Genomic DNA, 14,310 nt, shown 5'->3' with positions numbered 1-14,310 from the left:
TGGTTAGAAGTCAGGTCGAGCCAAGGCCAATTTCACGTTCTGGCATAGAAACTCACGCTCTGGCAGAAGAAGCAAGACAAACCAGTTTGCGGCAAAAGGTGATTGCGGCAACAGGTGTAGGTAGCACTGGGAAGGGTGAATGCGTAAGTGTTTCATTACGATGGGAGTGACGCCGCTACGCAAGACTGTGGTTTTTCACGGAGCACACTTCTTTGCATATGAATGCACTCGAGAGTGGTCAAGCCTTCTAATAAAGCAAGTTACGATTGACGTCAGTGTAGGAACGCATACCGAAACGTGTTTTGAATCACGGGACGCAACACGCATCACCATCCATATTAGCTGTGGCAAATTTCTGCGCCTCCGGCAAATCATGTCGCTTTTCGTGTGCTGCTCTCAGTAAACTGGTGCCTCTTTAAAAGTAATGGCGATGTATAATTTTACGCACTTGGTTTCACACGAACGTCTGGCGATGCCACAAACTACGGTGTACTCCAAAACTATGTGGAGCATCAGGGTTTCTGAGTGGAGTGTGGCTCGCCCTCTACATGTATATCATTTTAGTGCGAGTAGTTACGACGCGCTCGCTTGATTTTTTATACGTGCAAGTACGTGTGTAGCATTCACTCTTGCTGAAAGTTAAGTATAACCAAACTATCGTAACTCTGCATATATATAGTAGTGCGTCACCAGCCACTATAGACAAGAGAACTCCATCCTTGAAAACCGTCCCCAGAACTTGTATCCGTGCCTCGTGTTACTCAACCCTGGTCTAGTACTGATTTATCTTGATATCTTTAAACCGTTTAGGGATATGTAAAAGACTATAAAATTAGTAAACAGAAATTAGGCTTCACTACAAAAAAAGATCTTACATGCGCAGTGAATCAAAGTAAGCTTCAAATAATGTTTTATGAACACAGTATATGCATAAAGGCCGCGAAGGCTATGAATGGCCTTCCAGATAACATGGAGCTAATAATCATGTTTTTCTGTTATGAAATATCTGCTACACACCCTGCACTTGTATTACAAGAAAGTGTCAGCACAGTGCAGTAACCCTAAGTCAATGGGCTTTTTAAATACGGGGGTTCAGGACTATGTCGACGTTACACTTATAAAGCTTACATATTAGGTTCGCAGTGTTCTTTTGAAACGTTCACAAAATTTTGCCTGATTGCATTTAATGCATTACATCCTTACTACGACCGCAAGTACATTATGGTCCACTGTAAAAGGGAACACTCGAATGCACACTGTCAATATTCCTGGCCGTCTAAGAGCAAGTAGATTAAAAAACAATCTTTCCTCATGCAAGTCAATAGTCGGCCAAGAAGAGTCGGAACTTTTAATTGATTGATTTGTGGGGTTTAACGTCCCAAAACCACCATATGATTATGAGAGACGCCGTAGTGGAGGGCTCCGGAAATTTCGACCACCTGGGGTTCTTTAACGTGCACCCAAATCTGAGCACACGGGCCTCGACATTTCCGCCTCCATCGGAAATGCAGCCGCCGCAGCCGGGATTTGAACCCGCGACCTGCGGGTCAGCAGCCGAGTACCTTAGCCACTAGACCACCGCGGCGGGGCAGTCGGAACTTTTAACCACCAGTAGTCTTATGCATATTTAAGCTGCTATGATTCTGTAAGATAGTGAAATTTAAACATACCGCTAGCGCAGGTGTTCCCTTTAACAGTGGACTCATCAAAGGAGTGAGCAATTACCGGTGATACAAGCATGAAAACTGAAACGTTCTAGAGTGTAATGTAACATCATGTATTCAACATTTGTGTTCGTGCTTTTGAGAAGCACATTGATTAGATTGCACTCAGCTGTACTCAACAAGGTTATTTGGTGCGCCTAAGTTAATAACATGTCTATTTCTTGACGAATGAGTTGGAGCAATGTGCAACTAATGCTGTACCATTAGATCAAGAGCTTTCATTAAAGGAACGTCAAAGATGGTCTTTGCAGACATCGACGTTACTCAGCGAATATTAACTACTACTTTTTACGACAGAAAGCCCAGCAAGGGCCAACATAACATAAAAAGTAAGTGGCGTAAACTTTCGTCATTCTCTTGCATGATGAGGTAGACACGGAGGCTGTCATAACTGTTGCCCTGTTTGGGCACGTATTAGCCTTTCAATGTAACGTCAAACAAACCAAACGAATAATTAATACTTTCGGGACGACAAATACGCATCAAAAAAATGTATTTTCAGCGCAGCGCTTAATGCAAACTCACTGCTGTCTTAGTGCGTTTACCCCTGCTTGATTTCGTTCCTTCTGAGGTTTGTGCGGTGATCTCTGGTATTTCCGTTACTTTGATGGTTTCTCTTGGCAACATGTCCTTCCTATGCGTGTTCAGCGCTAATTTCCACTGTGTGTAAGGCATCGCACCGAAACGCCAGGGTCTGTCTCGAGAGACACCTGCTATTTTTTATCTGACACATGTCATGGTGTTGAGATCGGGGATGAATATAATCACCGTCACAAGCCGGGGTAATTTCCTGGACAGAGGCGGGTGGTAAGATTCTTTATAAATGAGTGACAGTAATTGCTGTCTACGCAATCGTTTGGATGCCACATCGGTTGGCTGGTGTGGGAAACAAGTTCTCCAGGAGCCGGCTCCCTCAAAGCCCTCTTGTGAAGTTTCTCTTAGAACCAGGAAGTGTGTGTGATCAAGATACTTCAGACACAGACATGCACTCAAGAACGAACACGCGAACGCAAATTCACAGGAGCGAATACCAGTAGAAAGACACTCAGGAGAAAGCCCAAAAAACATTATGCCAGATCTCACACATTCTGGGAATCGATGTCATGTGACGCAGCCATCAAGGAGCACATCATACTGTACATAACATGCATGTATTCATATACAAGTTAGGACCTGTTATTTATGTTCATCATGCAGTCACGACACGCAATACCATTTTTTTGTGTATATAAAGCTAGCGAAACGGCCGCGAACGCACCCTTAGCATGCCATGTAAATCACGCTGTACATTACATAAATATCATGACTTACTGGTTACCACCTTCTGTGTTTTATGTTCTTAATGCACTCTCGTAACACAATACCCATTTTGGTGTATATATAGCCAGCAACTGGGTGCAAGCGCACCATGAGCGTGGTATGTAAACGGCGATGTACATGACAAGCATGTAATCATTTCAATGTCACCACATGTCACTTACGTTCTTAAAACAGTCACGTCACGCAATACCTAATTTGGTGTATGTCAAGATAGCGAAACAGCCGTGAGCGTGCCAGGAGTGTGGCACGAAAATCATGTTGCACGTGACATGTTATGATTTCCATATCGCAACTTCTCACTCATGTTCGTCATACAGTCACGTCACCAAATGCCGAATTCGGTGTGTATCAAGCTTGCGAAAAGACCGTCAGCGCACCATAAGTGTGGTATGTAAGTCATGATGCACAAGACACGCACGCACAATTTTCACGTTAGCAAAAGTCATTATGTTGGTCATTGTGATATGTGTCGTGCGCGAAGCTTCAAAGTGCGCGCCATTCAAAGTGCGCGCCATACAAAGTGCGCGCTTGAAGCAGACAACGAGGAAGGTAGCACGAGCGCTGAGTAGCGTGGCGGCGAAGGTACGAGAAGGAACGAGGAAGACGGGGCTCTCGACTCGGCCGTTGGGTTCCGGACCCGAGCCTAGTAACAGTCGAGCCCGGCCTACCTGCCACGTTCTACCTGCCACGGCCGTGCGTCGCTGACGTGCTGCGGCTTCAAGGCATCCTGTGCTTGAGGACACGCGGAGCTGTCGGGCTACGGGCACGAGTTCCAGCAGAGGTGTCCGGCCGGGACGCGGCCGGTGGTAGTGCCTGGTCTACCGCGCCAACTGGTCCACCTGGTCTACCGTGCGAGCAACGCGGAGCTGTCGGGCTACGGGCACGAGTTCCAGCGGAGGTGTCCGGCCTGTACGTGGTCGGTGGTGGTGCGTATACCCTTCAAGTTGCCGCCTCGTCTACCGTGCGAGCAACGCGGAGCTGTCGGGCTACGGGCACGAGCTCCAGCAGATGTGTCCAGCCGCGACGTGGCTGCGGGGGCGGAGCCTACCCATCAACTAGTCGCCTGGTTGACCGTGCGGACAACGCGAGCCAGCTCAAGACGTAGCAACGAACCTCGGTGAGACCGACCTCATGTCTTGTGTCCATGCTAAAAAGGAGGGACGGTTAGTTTAGGACTTTGATAGTTCACAGAGACAGTGAAGGATTCTTTAAATAGCCTGTCCATGTTATGTGTGTTCGTTTTTCGTGTGTATAAAGTGTGGCGTACAAACGGCCTCGTCTTTTCGTGGGAGTCTGGGGCGACGGCTCGGACACCCATTAACTAAGAACCTGCACGTTGCTATAACACCCACTGCAATGTAACACTGGCGTCCGCGACAGGACGAGGCCATTTGTATCGCTTGAGTCAGGCTGACGATTAGTGAGGAAAAGATGAGCTCGACAGATTTAATGGCGTTAGCCATGCGCATGGGTTTGGAAGGTGCGGAATTGAAAACTTGGATTGATGAGCGAGAAGCTCGAGCTCGTGAGGAAAGGGCGGCAGAAAGAGAGGCGAAGAAGGAACAAATGCAGTTGCAATTACAAGTCGAGGAGCAGGCCCAAAGGACGATCCAATTGCGCCTTCAACTGACTCAGACTGAAACCGCCAGAGAGCCTGTCGGGGCAGACATAGGTCGATCATCAAGGGTGTCTTCCAACGTCAATCCTCATAATTTTATACCAGGATTTGATGAAAACCGGGATGACCTAGATGCGTACTTAAAAAGGTTCGAGAATGTGGCGACAGGGCAAGAGTGGCCTAGAGACAAGTGGGCCACGGCTCTGAGTTTGTGCCTAAGCGGAGAAGCGCTAAAAGTGTTTGGTCGCCTATCCCCTGAAGATGCACTTGATTACGAGAAAGTGAAACTGGCTCTATTTCAGCGATTTCGCTTCACAGCGGAAGGGTACCGTGAGAAGTTCCGGCACAGTAAGCCTCAAGAGGGAGAAACCGGCCGGCAGTACGCTGCACGATTAATGAGTTTTTTCGACCGATGGGTGGAAATGTCGAAAGTAGACAAAGAATACGCGTCAGTTCGTGACCTGATTGTAGCTGAACAGTTCATCAGTAAGTGTCATGATCGAGTGGCGCTCTTTTTGCGTGAAAAGAATTGCCGTAAACTTGAAGAAATGGCTGAAGCGGCAGATCAGTTTTTAGAGGCACAGCGACAGTCTAACCTGCTTGTTTTCCGAGAAAAGGCTGAAAACGGCATGGCTGTGAAAAGTGGGAGCACGACCTCAAAAACTTCAGTGCAATGTTTTGTTTGCAACAAAATCGGCCATAAAGCCTCAGATTGTCGCGCTCGGACGAAGCAACCTTACTGTGGGCATTGTCGTAGGGCAGGACACGATACCCAAGTTTGCACCAAGAAACCCGCCACGTATAAAAAGGCTTCATGTATATTGTCCGAAGAGAACTCTAAAGACAATGATAACGCATCCGGCGGCGGGCCCGAGAATAATGTGTCGGGGGCAGTAAACACGCAACAAATGGCAACGAAATATCAGATGCCAGTTCTCCAGGGTCTCCTATTTGATAAGCCTGTCTCTGTTCTTCGGGATACAGGAAGTAACACGACGGTTGTGCGACGTTCCCTCGTGCCCGACGAAGTGCTGACAGGAGCTATGACGACAGTATTTTTAGCCGATGGGAGCAGAATAAAAGTTCCCGAAGCAAAAGTGGAGATATTTTCGCCCTATTTTTCTGGCACGGTGATCGTTAAATGCATGACTTCCCCATTGTATGACGTCATCGTGGGAAACGTGCCAGGATCCCGTGATCCCAATGATCCAGATAGCAGGTGGAGCGAGGGACTGTCAGAAAGGAAGACGAAGTCTAAAAGCGTCAAGGAGAGATTAGGGGTGATGAAAGCAGATCGCTACGAGAGACCAATGATCAGCGTAGTCAAGAAATCAAGTACTTCGTTGGATTCGGTGAAAGCAACCGCTTTGAATATCAACCAACGAATCTTCAAGATTGAGCAGGCGGAGGACAAGAGCCTAGATCTCTGTAGGAACAAAGTTGGGCAGGTGTTTTTTGGGAGAGGATCGACAGAATATTCGTTTGTTATGCAAAAGGGAGTTTTATATCGCCATTATCGGTTATCCTCCGGCAAGATAGTACAGCAGGTAGTTGTTCCTCGCAAACTGCGGAGCCAAGTACTGCAGCTAGCTCATGAAAGTCTGATGGCGGGCCATCAAGGCATCAAGAGGACAATTGACCGAGTACTAGGATCATTCTATTGGCCAGGAGTTCAGGAAGAAGTAAAGAGATACGTGCGATCCTGTGACATTTGCCAAAGAGCATATCCAAAAGGTAAAGTGGGCAAGGCGCCTCTGGGCGTAATGCCGTTGATCGACACCCCTTTCGAGCGAGTGGCAATCGATATTATCGGTCCTTTAAAACCTGTGTCGAGAAACGGAAACCGCTACATATTGACCATGGTGGACTTCGCCACGCGCTACCCGGACGCGGTGGCCCTGCCAGCAATCGATTCGGCGACAGTAACAGAGGGCCTGGTGGAGATGTTCTCACGCGTAGGATTCCCGCGTGAAATTCTATGTGATCAAGCATCTTGTTTTACTTCCGAACTGATGAAAGAAGTCAACGAGTTACTGGCCATTAAGCACCTCAGTTCTACACCTTACCATCCTATGTGTAACGGGTTGGTGGAACGATTTAACGGTACGTTAAAACAGATGTTGCGGAAGCTCTGCCAGGAGGAACCAAGATCCTGGGATCGGTTGCTTGCCCCACTCCTTTTTGCCTATCGTGAAGTGCCTCAGACCAGCACGGGATTTTCTCCCTTCGAACTTATTTACGGGCGTGACGTCAGAGGACCACTTAGTTTGTTAAAAGAATTATGGATTGGAGAACACATCGGCGACGAGGCGAAGACAACTTACGGATATGTATTGGATCTGCGAGATCGTCTTGAAAAAACACTGCAGTTGGCTCATGAGAACTTGACACGAGCAAGAAAATCACAGAAGCAATACTATGATCAGCGAAGCACGAAACGTCAGCTTGAAGTAGGCGACCGGGCCCTTATTCTACTCCCTACTACGGAAAATAAATTACTCATGCAATGGAAAGGACCTTTTAAGGTCACAGGGAAAAAGGGCAGTCATGACTACTGGTTGGACTTGGGACGTGACACCAAGTTGTTCCACATCAACATGTTAAAGCGTTACGAGGATCGCGAACCGGAGAGGTTTACACAAACAGCGTCATTCGTAGTGATGGAAGAAGAGGAGGCAGATTCACCTATACCAGTTTACACTATTGACCAAGGGACTGGGGTGGAGACAATTAATATAGGTGAAGGGCTGGCTGAAGAGGAAGCTGCTGAGCTCCAGCGGATTCTGACCAAATACCAAGATGTGTTTTCCGAAATGCCAGGAAAGACCAATTTGCTGGAATGCCCGCTTCGACTGACAACACCGGATCCGATTTGCACTCCGCAGTACCCACTACCACTGGCGATGAAAGAAGTGGTTGAAAAGGAAGTTCGAGATATGCTCAAGCTCGGGGTGATTGAGCGATCCAATTCGCCATACAATTCCCCCTTGGTGCTAATTAAGAAGCCAGATCAAACTTATCGGACATGCATAGACTTTCGTCGCATCAACGAGGTGTTGATATCAGATGCGGAACCCATACCACGGACGGATATGATGTTCGCAGAGATTGTGAGCCAAGAGTTCGGACTTCATGCACTGTGATATTGGGTGTTGGACACTCAAAGTATGTCAGTGTATTTAACGGTGTTCTTGTGTATTTAGTAAATATTGGACCTCGACATGTGAACTATACAGAGGACATATACAGTGAAGGGGTTTACAGACCGCGCACGTGTCAGCAGTTTTTTTTTTTTAAAAAGAAAAGAAAAACTCATTTAAGGGGGGGCTTTTGTGATATGTGTCGTGCGCGAAGCTTCAAAGTGCGCGCCATTCAAAGTGCGCGCCATACAAAGTGCGCGCTTGAAGCAGACAACGAGGAAGGTAGCACGAGCGCTGAGTAGCGTGGCGGCGAAGGTACGAGAAGGAACGAGGAAGACGGGGCTCTCGACTCGGCCGTTGGGTTCCGGACCCGAGCCTAGTAACAGTCGAGCCCGGCCTACCTGCCACGTTCTACCTGCCACGGCCGTGCGTCGCTGACGTGCTGCGGCTTCAAGGCATCCTGTGCTTGAGGACACGCGGAGCTGTCGGGCTACGGGCACGAGTTCCAGCAGAGGTGTCCGGCCGGGACGCGGCCGGTGGTAGTGCCTGGTCTACCGCGCCAACTGGTCCACCTGGTCTACCGTGCGAGCAACGCGGAGCTGTCGGGCTACGGGCACGAGTTCCAGCGGAGGTGTCCGGCCTGTACGTGGTCGGTGGTGGTGCGTATACCCTTCAAGTTGCCGCCTCGTCTACCGTGCGAGCAACGCGGAGCTGTCGGGCTACGGGCACGAGCTCCAGCAGATGTGTCCAGCCGCGACGTGGCTGCGGGGGCGGAGCCTACCCATCAACTAGTCGCCTGGTTGACCGTGCGGACAACGCGAGCCAGCTCAAGACGTAGCAACGAACCTCGGTGAGACCGACCTCATGTCTTGTGTCCATGCTAAAAAGGAGGGACGGTTAGTTTAGGACTTTGATAGTTCACAGAGACAGTGAAGGATTCTTTAAATAGCCTGTCCATGTTATGTGTGTTCGTTTTTCGTGTGTATAAAGTGTGGCGTACAAACGGCCTCGTCTTTTCGTGGGAGTCTGGGGCGACGGCTCGGACACCCATTAACTAAGAACCTGCACGTTGCTATAACACCCACTGCAATGTAACAGTCATAAAGAAACGTCTATAATCATATCAATTTTCGAATAAGTCAAGAAAGCAGCCACAGGAGTACCAAGGCCATGGCGCGTAAACCATACAGTTGATGACAAGCTCATAATGATTTTCATGATATGCTCGGTTATTCATTTTCGTCTAACAATCATGTCATGCCATACCCATTTTGGTATAGGTTGCATTGACGATACTCTCTGGAGAACACAAATTCGTAGGCGGATAGATAGATAGATAGATAAATAGATAGATAGATAGATAGATAGATAGATAGATAGATAGATAGATAGATAGATAGATAGATAGATAGATAGATAGATAGATAGATAACGATTCTCTATAGGCACCAAGTTCACTAAGAACGGCTTCACTATTAAAAAGCATATGACGCTTTGAGGTCATTTTGTAGAAGCTCAGTGGCGAAGACCTGCGCCACTGAGCTTCTACGGGTAATATTTCCCAAGACCTGTGGTTGGAGGGAAACCATGTTTTTAGTATCATACCTGCTGCTTGTGAATGTTATTACAAGAACTGAAATGTGGAAGTGTTTGTAGGAACGAGGTGGTGCTCGTGTGGTCTTATATCGTTTCATTTCGGGCCCATGCCTCTTGCCCTACTTCTTTTGGAGTAGAAAAATGCCTACATCACTAAACAAGAATACTGCAACTGCGCACATTCGCGCACTTTCACGGTTTCCTCGTCATAATACGTCTGCGTGCCCGTAGTTGGAAGCACGTGCCTTGGAGGAAAATCCAGGCGTTTTATTGCAGCTGCTACGGCTGACCGATGAAGGAAGCGAACAGCCCAATTGCCCTCAAAACCATCACGCAAGACTATTAGCGCAAAGTGTTACCTAGCCTATCAGGCGTGACGCCGAGCATGATAGGCACGCACAACGAAAACGAAAGCAGCCGCTGCGTGATATCCAAAACAAGAGGAACCCAAAGGCACGGTTTTCCCGCCCACTAACGTCAACAGGTATTTCAAAACTCCTCGTGGAGGAACGATGCCCATAGGGCGGCACATATGGTCGTGCCATTCCTGATTGTGTTTGACCGCTGTCGTTGCTCTTTGAACTGAAACATTGTGATAATTTTAGAAGAGAATATGAACACGGTGAACTGTATGCACAAGAAGAGTGTTGAGTGATAGCCAGGCCAGCCGAAGACATGCCGAACGTCTCCTACATCGGGACCGGTACGCCAAGTTTAACCACCGCATCGTGGGCACTCTGGACAGCCCGAAATCGTGCCCGGGGGCTGTAGGTCGCAGCGCCACTATTATTGGGTGGTTTGATTGGGACAACCTGAAGAGGGCCATCGTCAGAGCAGGTCGTGCAGATTGCTAACATTGCCAGAGTATGTGCAGTGTGGGTCCAAGGCTTCACGATGAATGATGTTAAGAAAGGAGATGAATCTTTAGTTTTCTAGCTGGCTTCAACGTATAGAGTCTCGATATTGACTTTGAGTTATAAATACTTGTATTAGCACAAGACATTAATTAAAGGTCGTAAATTACTCGAATAGTAGATGAAAGCGTAAGGAGGGACATTTTTCTAAAGAGAGAAGTACTGAGAAGTTCGTAGTCCAATAAGCAGAACAACGATATAAGGATGATGAGAAAAGGCTGTCGCGAAAATGGTAAACATTTTCTCCATGGAAACATGGAGAATAAACGAATTTATTTACAAGGTAGGTAAACAGGGGCACCCTAAGTCCAGGACACTTTACCAAGGGAGGTAAAGTGTCCACAGGGCACCCTAAGTCCAGGACACTTTACCAAGGGAGGTAATGAAAGGACATGCACGCGTTGAAGGTTAACCATAGAAAGATGGACGTCGTGGTGCTACCGGATAACATTTATTTAGGCTCAGCAAGAGAGACCTCTGAGGATTTTTCATTAACGAGGTTTTTTCTGCATAAACAAGTGCAGCGATTGATTGGAGACGTTGCTAAAGTAGAACAAGCTTGAATGTGTGTCGATCGTTGACAGCATGTTCGCTGTCATGGTAACATGAAGCTATGGATTGACACTGCCTCGTAACTTACGTGTAGAGAAACGTCTGCACAGCGCATAGCGCTCCAATAGTTACAGAGTATTTGAAAAGAAGGACAAAGTACCCATGCGTGTCTTTCCTTTATAACTAATCTTTCAGGCACACAGACAGCATGAATCATCGGACGATGAGAAACGTTGCCTAACATACGTGCATAAAAGTGCGCAGTGCTGCCGAGGGATGGCAGCACACTTCGCGCGACTGCAGTTGATTTCCGTTTGCCCGATCTCTGATGGTCACGTTGCGCTCGCATCATGACGCAGGTTTGAATCCGCGAGGCATTTGTGGCTCTCGAAGAAACGCCACGGGAGAACCTTCAGCTTGTTAGAAAGAGAGAAAGAGAGAAAGAGAGAGACAAGGAATATAAGAAAGTTAAGGAGGTTAACTAGACTAAGTCCAGTTTTCTACCCTACACGCGGGAGAGGGGAATCGGAAAGCAGGAGAGAAGGAAATGTGCAATGCACACCACCCATACAATGCAGGGTTTCCCAGCCAGTCACTCCGCGGCGTTGCCTTCAATAATCGTTGAAGTACTCAGACTATTTAAGACACGTGTTGTACTGATCAAAATAGACATTTAGAAAGTGTTTAATATTTATTTACGTCCTGTGAAATATCGTTATAAAGCATATAGTTACAGCCCTACGAAGTACTATACATCAAGACAAAATGCACATTATTGATACCTGTGGAGTCACGCACTCGTGTTTCGACTTGTCATATAATTCCACAGCTGTGTTTCACGATGGCTAATTTTACAGGTTTAAAGCATTATTAACGCATATATAAGTATTCAGCGTTTCTTTTGCTTTTAGCAGTTTGCATCGGCATGTGCTAAACACGTGATCACGTGCCATAATTTTGCGTACCCATGTTTCCACACGAGTTCGCAAGTTCGGCATGTGTTGAAATTAGCCATATGAAGCGCGCTACTTGGATATATATGATGACAACCTGAGCGGCTGCACTAAGCAAGCTTGGCCTAAAGCATTCATTCACTTTACGACTTTGTAAATGATTACTTGAGCCTCAAATGTGAATGCGTAGCAGTATAATAATTGCGGCTTGTATTCGCGCCGCACTTAGTGGAAAGCGGGACTTTTAGCGATGCATAAAACAGACCACGTGCGAGGTTACCACGGCGCGCATTTACTACTAAAGATACGTCTATTACGCAATGCTTATCCTTCATCCAAAGTGACGGAAACAGTCATGTTATTATCGGTGACCCAAAGTTGGTTAATGAAGGAACGCTTGCAGATGTGGATATCTGTGACTGGGGGCATTATTTCTCGAGGCGATGGGTCGATGCCAAAGGCTACGCTTAGCAAGCGTCGACAGGCGCAATGACTCTAATTATTGTCATATGCACAACAAAAAAAAGGCGCCATATTGTTGGTCACAGTCCTCCATTTGGTGCGTCATTATTTTCGCATATAAGTTGCACAAAGTGAGTGGGAAAACCCAGACCTAATTAATGGAAGCTTGGGAAACTTGGTTTCACTTGAGTTATTTTTTTTATTTTGCTCACGATTCTCGGCCAGCAAGTGTGACGTCACCTCAAGCGAGATTCGTTTTTACGCCGCCTTTGAATGGTTCCAGGTTGCTACCTTTGGGCTAATAAATATCATCTAGAAAGAAGTAAACATGCTGATTAACAGCATGTTGCCACATTTTCTCATACTGACTACCGTTCGCTACATTGTTAAAGGGAACAACAAACTAATAATGACACAAAAATAGCAATAATGCTTTTGTTCCCCCCGTCAGTATAGCTAGCCCCTGATATAATAAATCAGACAAACTGTTTGACATACAAAACGTGTCTACGTTTCTGTCCAATATCTCAGCGGTGATCGATGGCAGAAATAAAACGGCATGTTTTTTTTTAGGCAGTGGACCAAACTGTTTATAAGGCTGGGCTGATGTACGCTCATATTTTGGTTAATGATGAAGAGCTGCATATACTTTTTTTTTCCACATTTGGTTTAGTTAACGTCGTAAAATATTTTACGGAATGCGCAATCCAAAGTTAAGAGGCCAGAAGCCCCAAGAAAAAGCTGAATATAACCAATGCTTCGGCAGGCAGTCTTCAACTTCACTTCTATTCCGATTCTCAAATGTTCGAACAACACACGCCACGCCGTTTTATCAAATGCAGCCACAAATTGCGGGAAATTCGAAGTTTTCGCAGACCTGGTGGTCTCTAAACTTCTGACGCCATATGAGCATTTGCTACATCGGTTTGAAAAATTACTGCGCCTTAGACAGCTGAACTAGAAATGGGCTGAAGATCTAGCAAAGAAGTTTTGTTTGCAGCTGACGGCTCAAGAGCTTCGAAAATGTAAGAGAAATAGTTAACACCACCACCAAGTTATGAACTCGCGTGTCACCAACGGTTTAAGCAGAGCCACGAAATGTCATCGAAAAAAAAAGTGGCTAGTTACATACACAAAGACCAAAAAAGGGAAAGAAATGTAACCGGTTCACAGCATTGATAACAGCAGTGTTATATATTTTACGTATACTGTATGCAAGCCGTATTAAGGTTAGCTTTTTAAACAAGGGCAGGCTCCCAATTTGAAATCAAACAATTTCCACGTAAATTTTTGGCTTCATTGCTTAATTGAGAAAAGCTGAAGCGGCAGGCACTGAAACCAACGGATTATCATGGCCTAGAAATAAACCATAATTTCTGCCACGCTTGTGTAGTACTGAACTGCATGAACTATTGGTGTGCATCTGGCACATTGAATATTGCTATCGCAAGTTAATATATTAGCAATATTGACTATATTTAGTGAAGAAATCGAGCTACACCCCAAGATCCTGGTGTTAATTTAACGCATAACGTGTATTGTCAACGCTAGTCAACCGCAGTATAAAAATGAAATTCTGTGATACAAGATTTAATTAGAAATGAAAAAAAATCTTTGAAATTATAAAAATTATATGACGTTCATTTGTTGGGCCCATGGTCATATCTTACAAAAAAAAAAAAATGGTTGAGGTAATTCTACATGGCGCCGATGGACTTATGCACTATGATGTTTACTCCTTTGCCCTTTCTTTTAATTTTTTCAACGCAAGAACTATATATCACGCCAGTTTATTGGTTCACTAAAAAATTCGTTCTACGCGTCGCCTACCCCAAGGCACGATCCACCAGATCATGGCCATTTAAAGCTTCGCTTTAGAAACTGAAATAATAAAAAAGAGAAGAATACTACAGGTACATGCGACATGCCAGAGCCTTAAAGGTGGTTTTTGCTCGACCTAAACTTGAAGAAGACGCGGGACTTTCCTTATGTCTGGGAGTTCTTATTTAACTGTCTCGGCTTTCGGGATGA

General features: G+C 46.2%; 1 protein-coding gene across 2 annotated transcripts in view; it reads left to right on the top strand.

Moving 5' to 3' along the window:
* LOC119164253 (lipase lipl-1-like) overlaps positions 1–14,310 on the top strand; it is a 35,435-nt gene that overhangs the window by 4,924 nt on the left and 16,201 nt on the right. Inside the window, exon 1 of one of the 2 annotated variants that reach the window (XM_075871277.1) lies at positions 8,525–8,652. The exons of the other annotated variant lie outside the window; for it this stretch is intronic. The gene's annotated coding sequence lies outside the window, so the exon portion shown is untranslated. Of the gene's footprint in view, positions 1–8,524; positions 8,653–14,310 lie in introns of those variants that run through there. 2 annotated transcript variants of the gene reach the window in all.

The sequence above is a fragment of the Rhipicephalus microplus genome, chromosome 8, assembly GCF_043290135.1.
Source record: "Rhipicephalus microplus isolate Deutch F79 chromosome 8, USDA_Rmic, whole genome shotgun sequence".
Lineage (NCBI taxonomy): Eukaryota > Metazoa > Arthropoda > Arachnida > Ixodida > Ixodidae > Rhipicephalus > Rhipicephalus microplus.
This window is presented reverse-complemented; position numbering and strand designations above follow the sequence as displayed.